Consider the following 14,649-nt stretch of genomic DNA (forward strand, 5'->3'; position numbering starts at 1 on the left):
CAGGACGGGCCCTACTGACAAGGGTACGTATTTCCCCACACCCACAATTTATCAGCGAACAGTTATTACCACTACCACCCTCAACACGAGCTCGAATAACAGTGGCACCCATACCCAAAAACATGCACCCTGAATACAATAAAGCTAGGCGAAAAGCACGTGTACAACATATTAGAACAATGTATGAAAATAATACCACGTACAACACAATATACACAGACGCAGCCGCGTATTCGAACGTGCACTCGAACGCCAGTGATGCCCCAATGAACATCAGGAGGTACGCAGTGGCAATCATCGACACGAAAGCACGGCAACAATTTACGGCTTCCGTTAGGGCAGGCACTCCCGCGGCTGCCGAAACTTTCGCCGTGGCAATGGCCCTCGCTCACGCGGAACGCACGCAAAAGAGCGTCACCATAATAACAGATTCACAAGAAGTATGTCGCCTTTTTCTCAAGGGCCACGTGACCAAAACATGTCACTCAATAATACCGACGAAATTCGCCCATCATCACCGGATCCTATGGTGTCCAGGTCATACAGGCCTTGAGGGGAACGAACTGGCCGATTCGCTAGCCCGAGGTATTATTAAGCGGGCCGACTCGACTGGGACGGTCCCAGGTAGCCACTGTAATGACCCCAATCCAACGAATGCCCGGGAGATTCTCGCTCATCAGCGTGCAACCAGAAAAAAGTACCCTACCCCTCATCCACAACTCAGTGGAGAGGAAGCCGCCAGCTGGCGCAAAATTCAGACTGGGGTATTCCCCCACCTTAAATTACAGAATGCCATGTTCCCCACTCGCTACAGGCCCGACTGCCCGTGGTGCGGAGGCATACCAACACTACAACACATTACTTGGGATTGTGATTCACACCCGTTTGATACAACACACCACACAATGGAGCAATGGGAGGCACAGCTAACCAGCTCAGACCTGGCGGGACAACAGTCCTTCATAACACAGGTCAAGCGGGCGGCCGAGGCCAGCGGGGCCTTGGACTAAAGGGTCTCCGACCACTGCACGTCAATCGTTTATAAATAAAAGTTTCTCTCTCTCTCGCCTTCAAGAGTGGAACGCGACAGCGTTCCCGTCGACCCGCCAAGGGGTGTAAGACAATGGGCTACAGGGCAGCGACTACGCGCCCCGCATTGGACGCGGTGAGCGTCGAGCAAAGCAGCGTTCGGCGCGGCAACGAAATGTGCGCCTGAGCAAGAGACGCACGCCTTAGAAACAGCGCGTTTCTAAGGCAACACCGCATTCACTAGAGGCGCTTTTGTACCGCTTTGAAGCGTTGTACTCGTGGCTCAGTGGTAGCGTCTCCGTCCCACACTCCGGAGACCCTGGTTCGATTCCCACCCAGCCCGTCTTGCAAGAGTTGAGCCAAAGCCACTTCTCCTCTGTCGTGACGTCACGGTGTCACGTGATTTCATGGTCACCGCCGCGCCTGAGGAGCTGGGTTGAGCCCTCGTAATATGCTTCGCATAAAAGAGTTCACGTGCATTGCGATTGCCATAGGTAATGAAAATTGACATCGCTGTGTCACAGACGATCGCTCAGTCCTGTCGCCTGCAGCAATCGCAGCAGCAGCAGCAGAGACCGCATGTGTGTGTGCACGCGCGCGTCTGTTGAGTGCGCGAGTCTAAAATGAAACGGACCCCCAACACCACGCGCGCTGGGTGTTGGGTGCCGCCGCCTGGCCTAGGCAGCTGCGCTTGCTCGCAGCGCAACGAGGCAAGCAGGCACGGCACATGGCCGCCGATGGCGCCCCGTTCTCAGCCCGCTTCCCTATATAGAAAGAAGCACGCCGCCTGTGTAGCAGCCGACCGAAAGAAGCGAGCAGCCAAGGCCGCGAAAAGCAGCCGCGCCACCCGAGCCGAGAGAAGCTCGCTGATAACGGAATCGAGAGAGACGCGGGGACGCTTCTCTGGAGACGTCGACGAAGCCCCTCCCACCGTCCTCAACGCTGGTACCTCTGGCGCGAGGGGGTCTCGTCAAACCACGACGAAGTTGGAGGCGAGGGGGAGCAGACAGAACGCGTTGCGGCCTTCCTTGCGCACAAGTCCGTGCTCCTTCGAATCACTCATGTGCATGCATACGGAAAGCTCCGCTTCCCCCCACCTCGCCACCTCTCTATTCCCGTTTATACAATCGCTTTCGGCATGTAACAAATGAAGCAGGACAACACAGAACACTAAAAAGCGGATACGCTCTTGCTCGAAACCTATAAGGACCCACCGATAAACGCTTCATAAGCGCCGCCAAGGCCCTGCGAGGACATGTGCACCTAAATAAATAAATATCTATCTATCTATCTATCTATCTATCTATCTATCTATCTATCTATCTATCTATCTATCTATCTATCTATCTATCTATCTATCTATCTATCTATTTTTTTTTTGCATTCTATCGTCTAGCGCAAAACCTGGCGCCTCAGGTCTATCCCGAGGACCCGGTGTAAGAAGTATATCTTGAGGGTGATGATGTACGGCCGCGTCACAGCCGACGCAACGACTGTGCATCGCGAGATGACGGGCGAGTCCTTGGACTACCATCTGGCCCGCTGTCGCCCCCCTCCTAACCCGGTATTCGTGAGCGCAGGGTCACGTAGGCAAAGCGGAGGAGCTCGCTCTTTTATTAGGCTCCGGGTTAAAACCGCTTCGAACAAGAACGGCAAATCCTCCTTCCCCTGCACGTCTCCAGTCTCAACACTTCTTCGTCTTCCCTTCTCTGTAGTGTGGACCGGTAATGCAAAAGGTAAAGCCAGACATTGTTGCTTGCGTCATCTACAAGCGGAGAAACCAGGCTCAACCACCACGAGGATTTGGCAATGACGCCTGCAAGCACGACGATGAAAACCACAAACCTTGACCGTGATTACAGCGGGAACTGAGGGACCAAAGAGCAGCTCTAAACAAGACAAATCTAGTAGATAAGCTTTAGAAAGTAGATAACTCTGCTGGCTGAGGCGACGGTTCAGATAATCGATAAGTTCTAATACTATATATATATATATATTCTGCTTTTCATAATAAAAAATTAATTTCTGGGCTTTTACGTACCAAAACCATGATCTGATTATGAAGCACTTTCTTACCACGTGAGGCTCTTTAACGTGCATGCAATGCACGGTACACGGGCGCTTGTTTTTTTTTTTTCTTTTCACTTTTGTAGCCACGCAAATGTGGTCGCCGCAGTCGAGATTTGGTCCCGTGACCTCGCGCATGGCAGCGCGACGAAAAAACCACTAAGCAACCACGGCAGAAGACCCACTATACGACTCCGTTTGCGATCCAAGGTGTAAAAACCTGCCGTATTAGGAACCGCATCAAACACCTCCCAACGGATTTCATCAGATCCAAGCATACGCCGCGGCCATTTTTTCATACACCACACGCCGCTTGGGATGACGCGTCCTACCACGTGTCTCCTGCTGACACACTCGCCTGCATAACCCAGGCGTGACGGGTCTAATGCAAGCAGAAGCGTTACAAGCTGTTCGGTTGCAGCGTGACTGCAACACGATCTCGCTTTTCCGAGTTGGCACGTGAGAAGCATGCATGCAGCCGCCTATTTTGAATGAACTTCTCAGTGAGGTATCTTCAATATAAGCTAGAACGGTGCTGGTTTAGACAAGGACACACGCCACAGGACGAACGCCACAGGACATCGCTCAACCTGTGGTTCTTTTTTTTTCCTTTTTTTGTGTGTGTGTGTGCACTTGTTTGAGTGGCGCTGTATCAGCTTATATTGAAAGGGCATCGCACCAGCCTATTGCACTGGAGGACATTGGTTCAAATCCCACCATCACCAGGCAATTTTTTACTTTTGTACTGGAGAGAGACCAAAGCGGAGGAAAGACAGGGAGGTTGGCCAGTGTAAGTACCGGCTGGCTACCTCTCCTCTTCTTTTTTTTTCTTTTCTTTACTGGAGACGTCTGAGACGAGACTAGACAGGAACCAACCGCGAAGTTTCTGGTATGACGCACAGCACGAGCCACAGTAGAAAAACGTCTTTTTTTTTATCCGCATTAATGTAATATTATGCGAAGTTGCTTCCTCATGCCGGCTATGATGCACCTGGCTCAGGAAATGCCAGCACATGCAGGATAACTTGAGCACGCGCACCTGGTGAATGCGTCTACGTGGACGGGGCTCGGCCGGATTCCTCCGAACCAGAGGATGCATATAAAGAAAGAAACCTCGAGTAGAACGCGCTGGCGCGGCAGCACGGTCGCCGCTTCCTGCTTGGAGTGCCGCTCCCACCCAGTCCCGCTTCTCGGAAGCCCGCATCGCATAACGGTTCGTCAAACCAGGCTTCGCAGGAGCCAGGCGCGATCGTCGATATAGACAACCTCGCTTGCGTGCAGCTTCCTCCCAGCGTCCGTCTGACTAACGACGCGCTAGAAGAAACTAACCATGACGAGACGGCGCTATCCGAAAGACAATTACCGTTTATAAAAATGCTCCACGATAACCAAGCCAACTTGTGCCCTCGCCTCGTTTGTCCTCAGCGCTAAAAGCGCTCCCCCCCCCCCTCCCCCACTTAAAATAGTGGTCCATCACGCTCCTCCTCACGTGTGTGTGCGTGTGTGAGGTGAAATGATGCTTCACCCCTAAACTGCAACATTTCTTTGGTGTCCCCGGCCATATTATAGCATACCAGTTTACACTACAGAAGTAAAAAAAAAAACGAGAAGAAAACGTATTCGGTATTCAATTCGCTATTCGTAACCAACTTTCCTTTTTAAATATTCATTAGGTTTACAATATTGAAGGATACTGGCGCACGCCTACTCTTCATTCAATTAAATTCAATTCAATTCAGTCTTTATTTTTCTCTTGGACAGAGAAGGAGACAGGACTAAAAGCTCGTAAGCTTGACGCTCTGCAAAATTCGTGGTGCCAGTGGGACAAGCCGACGACCTTATCCGTCCAGATATGTTTGGGAGAACGCGCTCAAACACAGGCGGGAAAGAAGCGTCAGACGTGCACTGTTTCATCTGCCTCTTTACATGGGTTCTGCTTGGGGGCGGGGGGTCCAATTCTAGCCACCATAGGAGACAGTCTGTGCAGAGAGCTAAGGAGACGGCCGAGACAGCTTCGAGACCGTGTAATGGAGCGCGTTTGGAACCGTCTGGAAGACGTATGGAAGACTTTTCTGCGACGTGGCGCCACCTCGCCAAGACAAAAAGTTGAGAAAAGCACGCATTATCTCTGCATTTTATGTCTTTGTGATTGCGAACCTATGAAAAACACGATGCGACTTACACTAAGGGCGCAGGAAAGCGCGTCTACGTTTTCTTGTGCGCAGGGCAACCTTCCTGTCGGCTTTCCAAGCGTCCTGCTCAGCCGCCATCTTGTATGGACAGGAAAGTAGCCTGCATCGTCATCGACTTCGATGCTGTGTTCGCGAAGCTGCCTACATTGAAGTCTTCGTGAGAAGTGGAACGAGACTGAAGATAGCTGCTGTCCGCTTAGTCATCTGCTTTGCCGTCTGCGATTATTCGAACACAGCCTTTGTTTCAGTCAGTTTGCTTTCGAGTGTTCGTTTCAGTAACTCCAAGGTTGCAAGAATAAATTGTTGCACCCATCTGAGAGACAAGCGACACTCGAGTGTCTTTCATCAGGGTGCGTCACAGACAGCTTCTCTCACAACTGATATCGCGCGGTCGAGATAAAAAGCCTTGAGTGCGCAACGCAGATCAGTCGTCACTTCACTGATACTTTCTCTTTCTTCGTGAAAAGCAGGGCTGCCGAGTGAAAGGATTTCGAGAGGAGTCCGGACGCCAAAAACGTCGAACGGGGAAAGGGTGGGGGGTGGGGGGGTCAGTGGCGGAAACCTGCAAGTGGTGCGTGGCCACCTCCACTCATAGCGAGAGCACAGAGTGAAACACATGTGCAGTGGTGCATCGCGCCACCTATAAGAAACCAGGTGCGAAACAATCGAGCATAGAAGGCACTGCGGTGTGAAACCTCAACACGGACGAACTGTGCCGTTGTTTTAAGGTATACTGCCCCTAGATCACATGCGGTAGGATAACGTTCAACTAGAGAGTTTTAGGTTAGGGAACGCAAGCGGCTTGCATACGCTAGAACTATGGGTCACAGTGACTGTAACATTGTAAGGAGCGCGTGCTGGAGGGATTAACGAATGATAATAAATAAATAAATGCGAAGAGCAGCAAACGGTGAATGCGACTCCTGAGCACTGCATACCCGCACGAAACATGCAGCAGACGCGTCAGCCGGCACCATTCAGAGCGAAACCCGCAGCTCCCGTTGCAGACGCTCTCGCACGTGCCGCCAGACCACGGGCCTGACTAGGCGCGCATTTGGTGTCGATGCCGCGGTGGCTTTCACGGGTGTACCGACCCGTGACCTTGAACGATGAATCCACACATGTGCTCGCGGGTCGACTCACGGTCCTGCATGATTCTCATCGTGGAACGTGGAGTCGGAGTCAGCTAGAAGGAGTCCTCTCGTTCGCCAGCGCTTGCGACACATGCCTGTTTGAATCAGCAACAAGAAATTTTCGCACTGCGCCATGGTTCAAATGCGCAGCCACATCGCACTTTTGGATGTAGTCACGCTTAAGATACATCGCGATTTGGACATTAGTGTTGCCCGTCACAATTTACGTCGACGGTATACATTCTCGTTGTCGAAGGCTCAGGTTTTAAACGAGTGTAAAGTGTAACGGTCGCACACTGTATACCACGATGACGTAATACAGCGCTGGGACTTAACGAGACCGTCAAACCTACCTTCTTGCAGCCTTTTAAGAGGAGGTTGATTGCCCGTAATTCTTCCTCTTCATCATCACCAGCCTATTTTTATGTCCACTGCAGGACGAATGCCTCTCCACGCGATCTCCATTTACCCTTGTCTTGCGCTAGCTGATTTCAACTTGCGCCTGCAAACTTTTTTTTAATTTTTAATCACCCCACCTAGCTTTCTGCCGTCCTCGACTGCGTTTCCCTTTCATTGGCACCAATTCTGTAACTCTAATGGTCCACCGGTTATATACTCTATGCATTACGCCCAGCTCCATTTCTTTATCTTTGTGTCAACTAGAATATAGGCTATCCCCGTTTGCTCTCGATTATACCGCGACAAATAAGCATTTCTCATTCGTACAGTCCGCAACACGAAAAAAGAAAAAGAAAGAAGGAAAGGAAGTTTACATATAAAACCAATAACCATGAATAGGAAAAGCGATCGGCCAATGTTTTGTAGTCCTATGGTTCAAATAACTTTGTTAAATACGAACGAAAGAGCGGAGTGAGGCGAAAGTGAAAAAAGAATAGCACGTCTCGCAGACGGCACAAGCTTAATGTGGGAGACACCTGTTACCAAAACGTACGGACACCCCAATGAGAGGCTGACCAAAATGCGAAACAAGCGTAAAAGCCGCAGAACGGCGCGCCGAGTCCCATGCAACGACACTGGTAGCAACGTGCGCTGCGAATATTGGGCATGGACGCAGCAGATCAACGCGGAGAATATCGCTTGAAATGGAACGGCACAGATATAGTGGGTTCTGCCAGATCAAAAGAGCGCGACCTGCGGAACGAGGACAAAAGCAAAATATCGAAAAATCGGATGGGTCTCGATCATGGCAGCCTGTCTCGATGATGCTGATCAAAAAAAAAGGGGTGCTACCAGGAGGCCACTGAGCGCCTTGACACGAATGCTGGAGCTGGCGACGGTAGAGGAACAGTCAGTGAGCGAGACGAATAATGGGATCCGAGGGGCTGGATTTTTTGTTGCAACCATACCAAGAAAACAGACAACGAACCGAGCGAAAGGAGCTGTGCGCTCGCAAAAGGATAACAATTAGAAAGTGCTAAAATTGTAGAACACTCACGGGATATCTTAATTTGCCGCTAAAGCTGGTTTCAAATGCCCGACATTGCGTCATCGGCATTATCGTGGCATCATGACACAAAGCTTGCTGCCGTCGTGAAGCTATACCTCAAGGTGTGATGATATCGCTCATGATCAAATAAACAGCAAACGCTCTGCTCGTTTCTTTTTTCTATGTGGCAGCGGCATCGGTCACCACGGATGGCGTAATGGCACATTCACCTCTTTTAAACTTGTTCCCAGGCACAAAGCACTGCGGTGTTAGCCCCATCCGACAAGACTCTTAAGTAAATCATTTAGGGTGACCTGCCAGTTCAGAGGATTTGGACCCTCTTTTAGCGCGCAAAAATAAACAATAAGTCGAAACCGTCACGATAAGTACTTCTTTAAGTGCACCACGCAAACAACACGGGGCGTTCGTAAACAACGCGGTCACCGGATCGCACGCCCATTCCGCGAGCAAAAGGAAAACGAGAGAGAACCCGTTCGAGACGCGAGGCGAATCTCCCGGATGTTGAGACAGACGTATACGGCATCGCCGGCATGCCGACCCTAGCGTTCACATCATTGCGATGCGAAGCGCGGCTTCAGCGAGAAGACCGCCCGGACAGGTCCTCCCTATATAGAGATTGAAGTAAAGCTTAATCGCACAGTCGGAGAAGGCGGCTCATCTGCGGGTATCCAGCAGTGACCGAGTAACAGCTGCAGTCTATTTCACAATAGGATGCGATACTGGAAGTGGAAGCCCCAGCAGGCTCCAATCAATCGGCTGCACGATCACGCAAAAATGACGTGTGTCGCTGCCTCGTACGTCGCTAAGCATCGTTACAACGTCGTCTGCTCAGTTTCGAGCAGATCCGGCCGCCCACAGCAGGCCTTGCACTACCTTCTGTGCTCCAGCATTAAACTATTGTGAAACAGTATTCATTTAGTTATTTATTTTCTGAATATACTTTCAGTGTCATTGCGGCGTTTATGAAAGGAGCGGTACATTGTTGCAGGTGTTGGCTCCCAACGCAGGCTGAACCATGTTGATGGCGACGGAGAGGTTCAATTCTGACACCGTGTATTCCGCACGAATTGATACGAGTTGGTGTCGACACTTGAAAACAGCGATCAACACACGTGATGGGGTGTAGGATGACGCAGCAAAAGGGGTGCGTTTGGGGTCACGGTTGGCGAAGAAAAATTTGATGAAAAGGACAGAGGCAGGCAGCCTTGATTGGGAAGATAAAGGCTTAATTTTCAGGCCAGCGCGACATGTGGCATTGCGTCATACATGGAAGACCGACACTCCTCACTGAAAATCGCTATTTCATCGAGAGAGAGACGAATGTCGCAAGCGTCGCTGTCCACGAGCTGAAAATGTGTGGCTGTTTCGGCGGCCTTTCTCGATCACGTCGTGCTGTGTGACCCGCTAGCATAGACGTTAGCGAAGCAAGCCATTCGCTGCCTGGTTCTGAATATACTCAGACTGAATACAAAGGTTGCAGAGTTTCACATTCAAAGCCAACGCGCGGGATGGCTCAGAATGACCAATTAGTGAACGGTGAACATGCATACCGACTGTATTATCAGAGTGACATGCAAAGTGCACAACAATATGACAGAAAAGAAAGGAGGCGCTTAAATACAAAACTTCCACGACTCGTCCTGACAAAGTAGAACAGCGACGTCGATTCTTGAGTCACAAAAACCATTGTAAGCAAAGCGTAAACAAAAATATACATGACCGTTACAGCCGGCCTGCGAGAATCGCAAGGGCCTCTTTGATCCGATGCTGTCGGTACTATACTCCCACCACGTTGTTCTCTCTTTCCTGCTTTCCTTTTTTTTTTATTTTTCCATCTTGGTCGACCTTCGCGTCTCAAGCTTCCTTCTACTTCCACCAGGCATTTCAGCGGCGACATCCAGCTCTCCTGGTAACCCGCGTCGCCCCATTGACTTTCTACAGTTAAAAAACAAGATTAAAGACAAGGGGGGGGGGGGGGAGAGACAAAGACTGCTGGATAAAATCGCGCCGCGAAAAGGTCAACTTGCGGGAATAATGAACGTATGTGCCTTCGATGCGTAAAATGCCAGCAGCTTTCGCCTTCGTCCTCCAAGAAGACCGAGGAGGTCGCAACGTTCGTCTGCAAAAGGTCCTTCCAGTGGTCGACTCGACAACAGGGAAGTCGCAGCGAATAAAATGCAGAGAGGGGCGACGAATCGGTGTCGTTTTATGCATTCCAAGCCCACATCGTCACTTGACCACGGAATCATTTCGTGTCTTGTAGTGCGGCGCGTCAGGAGTCAACTCGAATCGCCAATTCATTCGTTTATGCCAAGCCGCTAAATATTCGTCTCTATCGTTCGGGATAAGTGTGACGGAGACTGAAGACCACACGTTTATGTTCGACGCTTGTATAGTTTCACGTGATGTAACGGACGCAGCTTGTCACCATGCTAGTACCCAAACTTGGCGGCGACGAGGACGTCGGTGCACCGCATTATCACGCGTATATTGTTCTTATTGGGGGCGACCATATTTCACCGGATTACCAGATTCGGCGATTTGTCGCTCGGCGCAATCACCCGTCGATCGCACTGTCACGTTTCTTGTTTACGCAGTTTCTAGACGTGCTAGTAGCCCAACATGGCGCCCACGGCGATGCAGGCCGTCTATTACTCGACTTCAAGAATTTGTACGCATTCATAACACCAAACGATTATTTTGACATTTAAACCTCCTCGAGTATTGTTTGTCCTGCGTAAGCTTTCCTGGTACGTTTTCTTTTTCTTTCTTTCATTCTTTTTTTTTTTTGCTGCTGCGTTTTCATTGTGTTGTTATGTGGCGTTAAAATACCTCGTCCTTTATTTGTATGTATGAAAGCTGAACTGTTTCATGCTGGTGTTATGCGACTTCCCCTATGTCTGACACTATCATGTTGATCGTTTTTACGGGGAACCGTTCTCATCCGTCGAGGCTTACAAGCATGTTTTCAATTATTCAGTCATCCTCATCACGCGACACTCCACGAATATATGCCGCGAGAATTGTGAATAAAAATACGACATCATACAAGCAACTGCATGGCCATGACTATATTCGAGGTGCGTGACATGCAACAAATATGCAAGGCACCAATAAAAAAAGAAGAAAAACATTGCCGAGTGATTCCACTCTGTGAAGCTGGATGACCAGCGAAGCTGTTTAGCGCACGACACAGCGGTGACACAGAATTTTGAGCAAATGGACGAACACGTGGACTGTCCTGACCTGTGGCCATCGTGACATTATGTATGTACGCACGCACATTAGCTTATCACCTCTGTTATTAAGCGTGTCCGTCACGTAAGACAATAAATGGCTCATACCCTCTTAAGCAATGGCTCGTATACTCCCCATTACGACGACAGAAGTGAAACTCTACACTGGAATGATGCGCGGCAACGGAGCCAGCTGGAAGACGACGAAGAACGCGCTGAGCAGTGGCACGAGCGCGTTCGCGTTGAGAATGTTTTAATAGCCCTTTTTGAAAAAGTCGTACAAAATATTTTTTTTCAAAAAAATTCATTTTTATTTACCCTTGTGCATGGGGCTTCTTTGGGTCCCAAGCGTGACGAGGGTAGTTCACGGGCGCGTTACAGTTCCCCGAGCCCACAGGGGTGCATGAAAAAGGACCACCAGACTGCACACAAGTGTATTCAACTGCACATGTTTTACGGTGAAATCACAAAAGCACAAGGAATGCTCTTCAACAAGCAGCTTACTTATTCCGAGCTCTCACTTCTGCAGCGGGCGTTGTTTGAGCATCCTTTAGACCTGCTTTTTCATACCGGCGCACCGTTATGGAAGTTACATTATTTGTGGAAGATTACGATGAAAAACGCGCCACAGGCTTCGGTACTTGACCACCATACTAAATAGTGTAGCCATGGGCGACTGACATTCACTCCCGACGAAAAATGGCGCGACTGCAAGCAAAGCTCGAGCGCACGCGGAAACCATCAGAACTATAGGGAGAAACAGTAATTGTCGAGATCGAATCCAGATTTACGAAAGCTGTCTCTCGATAATGCACATTTCAGAAGAAAACAACATAATAGCTGTGTCACTAACGCAAGCAGACCCCTTCTTTCTTGTATGACAAGTTTTCAAATAATTCCCCCCAGTATTCGAATGTCCATATGAACCGCCCTTCTCACCATCGTCATTCGCATCCTAGTTACCGAGTTTGTCATTACACTGCACGTTATCAAGCGTTGTTTATACGAAGCTCAAGTGAAGCATTAGGAGAAAACAAGCCGCTTGTTCGCAAACTACGGACTCATTGGTGGTTGTGAATGGTGGCGGCTTAGCCGGAAAATCTAGTGGGTGAGTCTTCGCGTTATTTGTAAGCTATGGACGTCAGAATGGAATTTATCGTGAGTTGGTGATTTGAATTACTTAAAAACTATTCCAATTCCCGAATAGTGACTATTCTATCCGAATACCAAATCGAATAGGGCAATATTCGATTCGTTATCCCAAAGTTTCGAATATTAGCACACACCTTATTCGAAGCGTGGACTGGTGGTCCACTATGCAGTGTCGTTGAGCGGAAATGCGGGCGGGAAGAAACGGAGTGGACGGGACAGACGCTCACTTACAGCTGAAGTTTGATGAAGGGTTTTCCGGGGAACGGAGGGCAGCACACGCGCAGTCAAAAGGCTGATACAAAGCTCAAGCATAATCACATGCAAAAAATACTAACGCCATATCTAATTTCTTTATTCGTCAAGGCAACTGACGGATATTTAGACATGCATACATTTTAAACAAGTGTAATGACGGACTAGCGAGAGAAATTATTGAGGCTGGCCAGATATACGCACAATCTGCCACGTGTGTCAGTGTCCCGTCAGTTGTCTTGACGGATAAAGAAATTAGATATCTCCTTCGGTGTTAGTATTTTCTGCATGTGATTATGCTTTGTGTCAGCCTTTTGACTGCTCACGTGCTGCCCTCCGCTCCCTGGAAAACCCTTCATTAAACTTCAGCTGTGAGTGAGCGTCTGTCCTGTCCACTCCGATTCTTCCCGCCCGTATTTCCGCTCAACGACACTACCCCATTCGACCACATGCAGACTGCAAGCCGCATCAACCGCTCTGTGCGAGCGCGCATGCACACTGTAACAGCTGCTAATGCGACGCGCGATGTCATGTTGACGTCCACTAGCGTTATAGCTCCGGTAGTGCTCGCAAACATTTCGCGCGGAGTGCGACTGCTGTATTAACGAGCGGTGTCCAAAACACTGAATGCGGCGACACGTCCACGGACACCTCAATACGGCTTATCGCACACCAGACAAATCAGTTTTCAGTGGCGGGAAGTGAACGAGGACAAGACGGTTCTCGCCGAAACTGCTTTGTTGTACCTACTACGTCAACGGGAAACTAACATCATCAACGAAACTAACATCAACGAACGCCTGCTGCACAAACCGCAGGATCTCTTTTCGAGTCTTGCGAGAAACTGAACAAGCGAAAGGTCGACGCGTAGTGTTGCAGAAGAGCGTTTTTAATTTCACGTTGCATCTACAGCCAGTCTGCGGCGTTTAGTCCAGCGTTTCCTCCAGTCGTAACAAGCTCGAGTGTTGCGCGTTTCCGCCGGTCTTTTGTGTCTTGTAAGTCATCGTTCTGCCAAAGGGAAAGAGCGGCGCAAGCAACGAGGCAGTGCGGCGTGGATTTCCTATAGCTCGATTCATTTGGCCCGCTTGCATTTCCGTGGGAGTAGGTCAGACCACGTAACTTGGGGAGCCGGAAAAGATTCTCGGACGGGCTCAGAGGAGCGCACGTAGTACCACAAACACACACGACGAGCGGCGTGGAGATTAGCGCCAGACGAAGCGCAGGTAAGAATAGGCGGTGCGCGCTCCGCACGGCAATCGCCGACGCTCCCTCAAGAAGGCTGGCGGGCCGGTCGGCCGACCCCCACTAATTTGTGTCGCTGGAACGGAAGACGACCGCAACATAGGAGTGGCCCATAACTGCGCTGTGCACTGACTCGACGACGTCCTCCCTTTGATGCCGCTAGGGAACGGTGTAATTTCTTCTACAGACCATAAATGAGACAATGCCGGCGAGACTTCCTTCACGACCGAACATCACGCCAGGCGATTGTTAGTTTCGCTAGCGTCTCGACGCATTGCGACTGCTTGGGCACTGTCAATCGGCCGCGATAAAAGCGATCCTCATGCGATATGAGGTTGGTCTACTGACCTTGAGTGAGAGAACGGCTCGCAGCAGGGCAGACTGAGATGGTTTGCGAACGGGAGAAACGTGCAGACGCGTCGGCGCTTTCGAATGCGTTCGCGGGCGCTTTCCATACAGCAGACCTAAACGCAAATGACCGCTGCTGGTTTACATTTCAATAAAGGCTTGCAAGAGGCGTGCACGGAAGCAGACATTGAGCATACGCAACAACAGGACACCGAGAAACAGTGAATACATTCGTTGCATTAGCTCCGTGCCGCCAACAAAGCCCTCCAAGGAGGCGCATGACATGTCACTCACCTCGAGTGGCCCGGGTCGCCGAATATCTGCGAGATGCACAACTTGAGCAGGAGTTACGTAGAACCTGATGCGACAACAACGTCCCACATACCTATATTTGCACGCTTGGTGTATCCCTTGAGCAGCACAGTGAAAGGACACTATCGATTTTCACCGCACCAACATCAGACGGCACGCGAAAGCCGCCATGCGCAGCTGATGCGTAATTTCTCCGCCAGATGACGCTTGAGCCGAAA

At 50.1% G+C, this 14,649-nt stretch overlaps 1 protein-coding gene across 7 annotated transcripts in view; it reads right to left on the reverse strand.

The window, feature by feature from the left end:
• Positions 1 to 14,623, reverse strand: part of LOC135920784 (serine-rich adhesin for platelets-like) — a 658,268-nt gene extending 643,645 nt beyond the window's left edge. For 4 of the 7 annotated variants that reach the window (XM_065455046.1, XM_065455039.1, XM_065455040.1 and 1 more), the window contains exon 1: positions 14,414 to 14,623. The gene's annotated coding sequence lies outside the window, so the exon portion shown is untranslated. Of the gene's footprint in view, positions 1 to 11,443; positions 11,548 to 14,413 lie in introns of all 7 variants that reach the window. The other 3 variants (XM_065455043.1, XM_065455044.1, XM_065455045.2) reach the window with 2 other exon arrangements.
• Between the last annotated feature and the right edge of the window lie 26 nt (positions 14,624 to 14,649).

Source organism: Dermacentor albipictus, chromosome 7 (assembly GCF_038994185.2).
Source record: "Dermacentor albipictus isolate Rhodes 1998 colony chromosome 7, USDA_Dalb.pri_finalv2, whole genome shotgun sequence".
Taxonomy (NCBI): Eukaryota; Metazoa; Arthropoda; class Arachnida; order Ixodida; family Ixodidae; genus Dermacentor; species Dermacentor albipictus.